Here is a 10,407-nt window from a genome sequence, read left to right as displayed (position 1 = left end):
AAGGGGCCTGGGAGAGAGGCTCGAAAGGATCCCTGGACAATCCGCGCAACACGGTGGGGAGATCCCAGCGTGGTGTAAGCACGTGTGAAACAGGCCTAACCCGTCTAGCCCCACGCAAGAATCTCTTGACCAGTGGATGGCTGAAGATCGGTCCACCATCAGCCTGCATGGCCAGCCGAAACGGCTGCCGCATAGACCTTGATAGTGGAGAAGGCCAAACCTTTTTCCAATAAGTTTTGTAGAAACGAAAGCACGCTTCCCACCTCGCATTGAGATGGGACAGCGTGGTTCGTCTCACACCAATTAGAGAAGGCGCACCACTTCGCCGCATAGAGGGAAGAAGTAGAAGGCGCACGAGCACTCTGAATAGTGTTGATAACCGTCTCAGGCAAACCTTTGCCCTGCAGGATCAACCTCTCAGGAGCCAAACCAACAGCCGTCCCGAGACATCGGGCGGGTGGTGCACCGTCCCGTGGGCCTGTGAAAGCGCATCCGGCCTGAATGGTACTGGCCAAGGCGCCGACCGCGAGAGCGCGGCAAGCTCTGGAAACCACAGAGCTGAACGGTTCTCCGGGGCCACTAATATCAGGGACAGTCTCTCCTGTCTGACCCGTTCCAGAAGAGGAAGGATCAGCTGGAGCGGGGGAAACGCATACAAGAGAGCCCGCGGCCAAGGTGTGTGTGCCAACGCATCTACCCCCAACGGGGGAAGATCCCGAGGGCTGAGGGAGAACCACCACCTGCAGTGCGTGTTCTCCCGGGACGCGAAGAGGTCCACCTGCGCTGTCCCGAACCTCTGCCAGATCAGTCTGACAATGTCGGGATGTAACCGCCACTCGTCTCGGCGGGGACCGCCTCGAGACATGAGGTCCGCCCCAAAGTTCTGGGCGCCCGCGATATGCAGGGCTCTCAGACTGCGGAGATACTGATGAGCCCAAAGCCAGAGCTCGACCGCCTTTCGGTGGAGAGCAGGGGAGCGGACCCCCCCCTGTCTGTTGATGTACGCCGCCGCCGACACGCTGTCTGTCCTGATCAGAACGTGGCGGCCGCGCACCAGGTGAAAGAAATGCAACAGCACTTTCCTCACAGCGTCGAGCTCCAACACATTTATGTGTGCTGTAGGGGGCGTGCGCCACTTGTCTCCGACCGAGTGAGAGAGGCACGTTCCTCCCCAACCCGTCAACGAGGCGTCCGTGAAGACCACTACGTAGGACGCCACCCTGCCCAGTGGAACACCCTTGAGAAGGGCGGAGGGTCCTTTCCAATATTCCAGGTCTGGCGACACCGAACGGGGGACGAGGAGCACCCTGAGCTTGTGTCGCCTGGGGTCCAACCGTTGGCGAGCAAACCACCGCTGGAGTCTGCGCATAAAAAGCAGACCCAGGGGGACCACGGGGTGGGCAGCTGCCATCAGCCCCAACAGGCGCATGGTGGACAGTGCGGTCACGTTTCTGCGAACGTGAAAACGGGAGAGCGCCGACAGGATGGCGTCTCGCCGAGGAGGCGAAAGCATCGCAGTCATGGTGGCTGAGTCTAGGCAAAGCCCCAAGTAGACTGTCTGCCGGCTGGGGAGCGGGGAGCTCTTCTCCCAGTTGATGGCAAACCCCAGGAAGGAGAGATGGTTTATCACCAACATGGTGTCCCTTCTCGCGGTCTCTTCTGAGTTGCTCAGAATAAGCAGATCGTCTAGGTAGAAGAGAATCCTCTTTCCCTGACGTCTGAGCGGTTCCAACGCCGTCTCCACACACTTCGAGAAGGTGCGCGGAGCCAGGGAATAGCCGAACGGCAGACACTGGTACTCGTACGCCATCCCCATAAAGGCAAAGCGGAGAAACTTCCTGTGCGCCTGCCGAACAGGGACGTGGAAGTAAGCATCCTTGAGATCCAGGGATGTGAACCAATCGTCCTCTCTCACACACTGGAACAATGCTCCGACCGTGAGCATTCTGAACTTCCTCGTGGCAACGAATCTGTTGAACACGCGAAGATCCAGAATAGGTCTCATTTCCCCTGACTTCTTGGAAACCAGGAAGTAGCGGGAATAAAAACCTAGGTGAGACTCGTGGGGGGAAACGACAGTGATGGCCCCCTTTACCAAGAGACGTGCCACCTCTGCTGCCAGAGCCGTGCTCGCAGCCGGGTCCCGTAGCGTGGTCTCCACCAACCCCATAAAGGGTGGGGGACGACGCTTGAACTGTATGGGATGGCCCCATCTCAACGTGGTGTCCAACCACGATGGCAGAACGCACCGCTCTTGCCAACACGCATAGCGGTTGGAGAGAGGGCGAGCCGACAGCTGAGGAAGACCGTCCAGGAATAACCCGTATTCCTCTGCCCCTACCGCCTTCACACTGCGTGTGAACCAAGGGGGGCTTCCCACGAAAGGGAGGAGGCTCAGCGAGCGTAGGAGACGTACCACAACTAGCAGTTGTAAAAACAACGAGCTGTCTAGACGTCGCGCTCGTGCCCGCTGAACAGGGAGCGAGCCGTCCGGCCGCCGCACCTGTGCGCATGCGCTGTCCACAGGCTGTAGCCACAGCGCGCGGACCCATCTCTTCACCTATAATGTGGGGAACCAGGAGACCGTGCAACGAGTCTCTGATCCGTCCACGAGGCTCCAAGGGATGCCGCTTCTTAGAAGCAGGTGAACCAGAGGCCATGTGAACACGCCGTCCGACTGCCACCCTACAGCCACCGGGCTGAGAGGGGGAAAGAGGCAACATGGAGGAGCGCACCACAAGCGTAGGACGCAGGTGGCCTGGGGAATATCGCTCTTTAGGTACCATGTATGCCGTTCGGCCGAACGGTCTTTACTCTTTTCTTTAATAGGGAAAGAAAAAGTAGGAGCAAGCGTCCGGAACTTCCCGGTCCGTGGCGCTGCTGCTCTCCCTGTGCGCGGCGGCTGCGGCTGCTGCACCGGGGCTGGAGTCGGAGGCGGCCCCATGGAACGCTGGGACCGACCTAGACCCCGCTTCCTCTCAGCCTGCTGGCGGGGGGGGGGCCGTGAGAATCGTCCCGAACCGGGAACGATTCTCACGGACTGACTGCTGGTGCGCGAGCACCTCGGAGAACCTGGGACCAAATAGGCCATCCGGCGCTGGTGGACCCTGGACGAGGCTGGCCCGCTCTCGTTCCGGCACCGCAGTGTGGGAGAGCCATATGACCCTTTGAATCATGGTAGCCCACGCCATATGCTGGCCGGCCGAAACGGCTATCGGCTGGCATAACTGGAGGATGGCGCTGGAAAAGCGGGAAACCGCCAGCCATCTCGCGGCTTCCTCCGGGCCGCAGGCCTCCCTGTCAGCCGACAAGGAGACCATGGCAGAGGAGAGCAGGGCGATGTTGTTGACCGCCGCCGCGGATTGAGAGGCACAAACGAACACCCTGTCCGTTAGGCCGACAATCATGCTTCTGGAGGCGGTCGGGGGGCAGCGGCTTTTCGTTAAGGAGCCATCCGGCGCCCGGACAGAGAAGCGCTGCCAGGGGAGGCTCCAGACGAGGGATCCCCCTCGCCTGAGTATCGGCCCACCCCTCCACGTTGGTGAAATCCGTGTAGGATCTTACCGGAGCCTTCAGGGTCGAAGGGTCCTCACCGGCAGCAATAAACAAGTGCTGCAAAGGCGGGAACAAGGGGCACTGGGTAACCCGCCGGGAAAAAGATGGGGTGCGAAAGCACTCGCCCTGCATATCGTCAGATACGGGGGCGAGAGGCGGGGCCGGCATGGGAATCCCTTTGATGGCCGCCGCCTCACTCATGATCTCCCGGAAGAGATCGGTCATCCGGCGCGGATCCTCGTGTTGTATGACGGTGGCGGTTGTAACCCGAGAGCGGGAAAAACCGGACGCCGAGTCGCCGAAGACGTCGTCCAGGGAGGCGTCGATGATGCCATCGTCGACGTCAGGTCCGAATAGGTCGATGGCGCCATTTCCACCGCAGGGGAAAAGAAGAGATGCCTGGAGAGGATCCCCTCTTCAGGCAGCTCCCGGCAGGCGACACAGGAGACGGGGGCCGCCATAGCAGCCGCGGCGTGGTCGGCGCCGAGGCACCAAAAGCACGCCAAGTGCCCGTCACCCGGTGCCAGGGAGGCGGGACAGGAGGCGCATAGGAGTCCTGAAAAGGACCTAGCTCTAGGAGCGCTCTCAGGTGGCCCTGAAAAGGGCCGTTTGTCCGCGGCCTCGCCCGAGCCGCTGCCACCGGCTTGGGAGATCCGTGTTGAAGTTCTCATCTCCTTAATAGTAGTTCTCAATTTCTCGCAGATAAGCACAAGTGCTGAAAGAAAAGGGAGGATGAGCGACGGTATACACCGCGTTATATAGACACGATACCGTGGGAAATGAATCAGAATCAGAATCAGAATCACTTTTATTACATCTTATAGTACAGTACTCAAGAGTAAAAATCTTAGGCTTGGTTCCTCAACATTCACATAGCAGCAACAGTAAAAGATAAAATAAATAAGAATAAGAATAAGAAACCATATGAAAAGGAACAAAGTAAAAATAAATAAATAAATAAGTAAGTAGCAGCATCAATAATACTAAAAAGTAACAACAGTCTGTTGTTGTGGTGTGCGTGTGGATGGTTGGGGCGTAGTGTGTTTTTCCAGGAGTCTGACTGCTTGGGGGAAAAAACTGCTTGTCATCCTCTGGGTTTTGGCCCTTAGGCTTTGGTACCGCCTCCCTGACGGCAGTAGCTCAAACAGTTTCTGGTTGGGGTGGCTGGGGTCCCCAATGATTCGGAGGGCCTTCCTGACACACCGGGCCTTGTAGGTTTCCTGGATGGAGGGAAGCTCACATCCGCTGATCCTCTCAGCTGTCCGCACTACCCTTTGCAGCATTTTGCGGCTTTGGGCAGTGCAGTTCCCGTACCAGGCAGTGATGCATCCAGTCAATATGCTCTCCATTGTGCCTCTGAAGAAGGCCCCCAGGATCTTGGGCCCCACGCCAAACTTTTTCAGACGCCTAAGGTGAAATAGGCGCCGCTGTGCTTTTTTCACCACCTGGTTGGTGTGCTCCTCCCAAGTGAGGTCTCTGGTGATGTGGACTCCCAGGAACTTAATGCTGTGTACCCTCTCCACAGCAGACCCATTGATGGAGATGGGGTGTTGAATCTGTCTCTTCTTCCTGAAGTCCACTACGAGCTCCTTGGTCTTATCGGTGTTGAGAATGAGGTTGTTGTCCTGGCTGTACTGAGCCAGACAGTCGACCTCGCTCCTATAGGCCGTCTCATCACCATCAGTGATCAGGCCCATGACTGTCGTGTCATCGGCGAACTTGATCACTGCATTGGATCCATGTGTAGCCACGCAGTCGTGGGTGTATAGGGAGTAGAGGAGGGGGCTTAGGACACAGCCCTGGGGGGCTCCTGTGCTGATGGTCAGAGGGGCGGAGATCTTAGGACCCATCTTCACCACCTGTTTTCGATCCGTCAGGAAGTCAAGGATCCAGTTGCATAGGCTGGGATCAATGCCTAGATCCCTGAGCTTCCTGTCAAGTCTGGAGGGAACTATTGTGTTGAATGCCGAACTATAATCAACAAACAGCATCCTCACATAGGTGTTCCTCTTGTCGAGGTGGGCGAGGGCTAAGTGGAGTGCTGTGGCAATGGCGTCATCTGTCGATCTGTTCTTCCGATAGGCAAATTGGTGGGGGTCCAGGGCTGGTGGCAGCATTCTGCAGATCAGCACCTTGATGAGCTTTTCAAAGCATTTGCTCACTATGGGGGTGAGAGCAACAGGGCGCCAGTCGTTTGGGCATGTTACCTTGCTCTTCTTTTGTACAGGAATGATTACTGATGACTTGAAGCAGGCTGGCACTATGCCCGTGGAGAGGGAGAGGTTGAAAATGTTTGTGAATACACCAGCCAGCTGGTCCGCACATACTTTGAACACCCGGCCAGGTAACCCATCTGACCCGGCCGCTTTTCGGATGTTGATGCGTTTGAACACCACACGTACATCCTCTTCTGTGATGACAAGAGCGCTGGCTGTATTATCTGCGTCCTCTGAGTAGGTCCTCTCTAGGAGACTGGTTTGGCTCACTTCAAAGCGGGCGTAGAAACTGTTCAGCTCGTCAGGTAAAGAGACAGAAGTATCAGCTGTGCAGCTAGAGGTCTCTTTGAAATCAGTGATGGTGTGTAGTCCCTTCCACATTCTGCGTGGGTCATTGCTGCTCAGCTGTGCCTCTATTTTTTTGCCATAATCCCTCTTTGCTGCTTTGATCACTTTTCTTAGGTTATACCGGGCAGCTTTAATTTCAGTTGTATCTCCCGTTTTGAATGCTGTTTTCCTAATAGTAAGTGCTGTATTAACATCAAAATTAATCCATGGTTTCCTGTTTGGATATACACGGACTGTTTTTGTGGGCACTACTTCTTCTATCACCTTTCCAATGAGACCCAGCGCTCCTTCCGCGATCTCGTTGACGTCACCACTGTTCTCCGCGAACTCAGTCATGGAATCAAAGCAGTCCTGGAGGATAGCGTCTGATTCGTCAGACCAGCATCGACATGTGCGCGTGATTGGTGGAGACGTTTTCAGCCTGTGCTTGTAGGCGGGCACAAGGAGAATGGAAGAGTGGTCTGATTTGCCGAACGGGGGGCGGAGGAGGGGTTTGTATGCATTGCGGAATTGAGTGTAGGCGTGATCCAAGCATCTTCCGCCTCTCGTATTTACAGTTATGTGTTGATAGAATTTTGGCAAAACTTTCTTCAGCGACGCTCGGTTAAAGTCTCCAACCACTATTAGAGCGGCCTCTGGGTGACTGTTTTCTATTTTGCTGATGGTTACGTACAGTTCCTTGAGTGCGACGTTTGTGTCAGTTTGTGGTGGAATATAAACTGCTATGCATATGACAGCAGTAAAGTCTCTCGGAAGCCAGTGTGGGCGGCAGAGCAGGACTAGGTATTCGAGGTCCGGGGAGCAGAATGACTTGAGTGAGTGAACACTTACCGGTTTACACCAGGCTTTGTTCACCATGAAGCATACACCTCCGCCTTTACTTTTCCCCGAAAGTTCTCTTGACCTGTCCGCACGATGTACAGAGAAGCCCATGGGAGAGATTTCGTAGTCCGCGATATGTTCACCCAGCCACGTCTCTGTTAGACAGATGATATGGCAGTCCCTTGTTTCCTGTTGGAAGGTAATCCTTGCTCTCAACTCGTCCAGTTTGTTTTCTATGGATTGTACGTTGGCTAGCAGAATGCTGGGGAGAGGTGTTTTGCCTTCTCGCCGTCTGAGTCGGACGAGCAGGCCAGCCCGTCGCCCACGTCTCCGGCGTCTCCGACGCGGTAGTAGGGCCGTTGTTAGGCATTTGTTTACGTTTGCCAGCTGGGGATCCCAGTAGAAAAACTCCGGTTGACAGTGAATAATTCCCGAATCTCTTATGTTCAACAGTGTCTCTCGGTCATATATAATGCAGCCCGCAACTTTACAGGGTAAAATCACGCATAAAAACACTAAAATAAGTAAAATACTGCTATGTTGTTGAGGAGTCCGTCGCTCGCTCGCCTTAACCGGCGCCGCCACCATGACAACCCACTCAAATGTGGGTGGTGCCCACGCTGATAGGTGCATAGTTTGAATTTTCAGCGCGCGCCAGCGTGCGCACGGGACAAGCCCATAAGGCGAAGCCTAGACGGCGTAGCTTACATGAAATAGAACTGTTAATAGTAAAGCTTGAGAAGAATGGATATTTGTACTTTTTTGTGGAAAACTTGATGCGGCCCAGCCTCACCCAGAATCTGCCTCCAGCGGCCCCCAGGTAAATTGAGTTTGAGACCCCTGACGTAAAGGATGGGGATGTCTCAGTCCGCTCTTCCGGTAAGTCTGCCATTTGTTGAACTTCTGTAGCTCTTCTATACCTTCGACATTTTACGCACTTGAAGATGTGAGATGAGACTACATTTCCACATCCTAAAATCCATATTCCGTTGGAATGCAATTCGTTCATGGTCACGCCTCTTTCTTGGTGCTGTACACGCTCATGATGATGTCTGACTATCAGAGCTGAAATGTGAGACTTCTTCGGAAGTATGGCAGGATGCTTTACGTCATAGTGCAAGGCTGATCTGGTTAACCTTCCTCCCACCCTGAGGACATTGTTTTTATCCAAAAAGGGATTCAAACGGTGCAACTTGTTTTGCTTGTTCAGGGAGTTGATTTTTTGTTGCTGAATTTTCTGGATGTCTTGAGCGAAAGCTTCTTCTTGCACCAGCTTGATAATAAAGATTTCAGCTTCTCTTCTATCTTCAAGGCTAGTTGCTTTGTTCGTTCCTGGCTGAAGTTTCTTGAATTCTCTGATGAATCGCTTGAGCCTGGCTACAGCTCTCACTGCTCTGGTCCAGTCAGAAAACTTACTGAGGTGGTTCACAACTGAATTGAGTTCACTCTTCTTGACTCTGAACATGGGCTTTACGAAGCTCAGGGTCAGTTTTTTCAACTTCTCTCACCATTTCTTCTTCGCGTGGAAGATCCTTCTGCCAGAGAAAATTAGGTCCTTTCAGCCAGTTAGACTCTTTAAGCTGGGCTGAATTTAGGCCTCTTGAAGCATAGTCTGCCGGATTTTCTTCAGAGCTGACGTGTCGCCATTGCTCAGGGTTTGTACTAGACTTTATTCTTGTAATCCGGTTCGCAACAAATGTGTGGAACCTCTTGGCGTCGTTGTTCAGGTAGCCAAGAACCACCTTTGAGTCAGTCCAGTAAAACTCTTGCAGGTTTTCAATCTCCAGCTCCCTTTTGACGACATCGCCATTGCGGACGGAAGTCACAGCTGAAGACAACTCAAGTCTTGGGATTGTTGTGAGTTTGGTGGGTGCTACTCTTGCTTTCCCCATGACCAGAGAGCACCTGACCTGTCCAGTTTTACTTATAGCTCGAAGATAGGAACATGCACCATAACCACTAAAACTTGCATCTGAGAAGTTGTGAAGCTGGTATTGCAGGACCTCCCCAAAGCTTGATGGAAGGTAGCTTCTTGGGATCTTCAGAGCTGCTAAGTGAGGTAGATCTTGAAGCCATTACTCCCATTGTGGCAGAATGTGCTCAGGAAGTTCTTCATCCCAGTCTACTTTATCTCTGCATAAAGCTTGAAATATCTGTTTGCCAACCAGTACAAAGGGGGCCACAAACCCTAGTGGATCTTAGACAGAGGCGACGGTAGAGAGGACTCCTCTTCTTGTCAGTGGATTCTCTTTAACTATCACTCTGAATTGGAATTCATGGACTCCAAGGGCGCGTGACTCCAAGGGCTCAATCTGAAGTTCTCCTAGGGCCATGTCTAGATCCTTGGTTTGGGCACGTTCTTCAGATGGTATGGCGTTGGTCACCTCTTTGTCATTGGATATAAATTTGTGCAGCCGAAGATTACCTGTTCTGCACAAGGCTCTTGATTCTTCTACCAAATGTATGGCTTCAGCAGGTGACATGACGCTTGATAAGCCATCATCAACGTAGAAGCTTCTCAGAATGAACTTGATGAACTCTTCGCTGAACCTTCCTTGACCCTGCAATGCCAAATGCTTTAAGCCAAAGTTGGCGCAGCCTGGGGAAGAAGCTGCCCCAAACAGGTGCACCTTCATCCTGTACACAGAGGGTTTGGAGTCCAGATCGCCATTGTCGTACCAGAGGAATCTGAGATAGTCTTGATGCTCCTTTGCAACGTGGAATTGGTGGAACATCCGTTCCACGTCGCACATGATGGCTATTGGGCTCTTTCTGAATCGACACAGCACTCCAACCAATATGTTGGTCAGGTCTGGCCCGGTCAAGAGATGATCATTTAGAGAGGTTTCTTTAAAAAAACGAGCCGAGCAGTCGAAAACCACACAAATCTACCCCGGTTTGTGGGGATGGTAGACCCCGTGGTGCGGAATGTACCATGTTGGTTGGTTATCAAGCTCAGGCTTTGATACTTTCTCAGCATCTCCTCTTCTTATGTCATTCATGAAATGGACATAATCCTTGTAGTACTGCTCATTTTTCCTAAAACGTCTCTCTAATGACGAGATCCTATGAACTGCACATTGCTTATTGTCTGGGAGATTTGGTTTGTCCGTCTTAAAAGGAAGTGGGATTCGTAGTGTCCGTTTTCCTTCTGCCTTATCCCATTTTTCACAATAGACAAGAAGAGAAGGGCTTCCTGAGAAACTGGGTTATCGTCTGCAGTAGGGATGGGAATTGATAAGAATTTCACGATTCCGGTTCCGATTCTGCTTATCGATCCGATTCCTTATCGATTCTCTTATCGATTCTCATTGGGTGAGAAAATAAGTACAAATGTGTTTGTTTGTATTACATCTCTTTAATATCTGATCAGAAGTTCGTCTAGTATTAGGAAATTGTACATTTTCAAATCAATTGGTCTGGACAAATAAATATGTATTTGGCTTTTTAAGCCCAAATGCCATCA

General features: G+C 52.7%; 1 pseudogene; it reads right to left on the bottom strand.

Annotated features, from left to right (window-relative positions):
• Positions 1–8,383: 8,383 nt before the first annotated feature.
• Positions 8,384–9,694, bottom strand: LOC115541696 (uncharacterized; annotated as a pseudogene).
• Positions 9,695–10,407: the final 713 nt, after the last annotated feature.

Source organism: Gadus morhua, chromosome 4, assembly GCF_902167405.1.
Source record: "Gadus morhua chromosome 4, gadMor3.0, whole genome shotgun sequence".
Classification (NCBI taxonomy): Eukaryota; Metazoa; Chordata; class Actinopteri; order Gadiformes; family Gadidae; genus Gadus; species Gadus morhua.
This window is presented reverse-complemented; position numbering and strand designations above follow the sequence as displayed.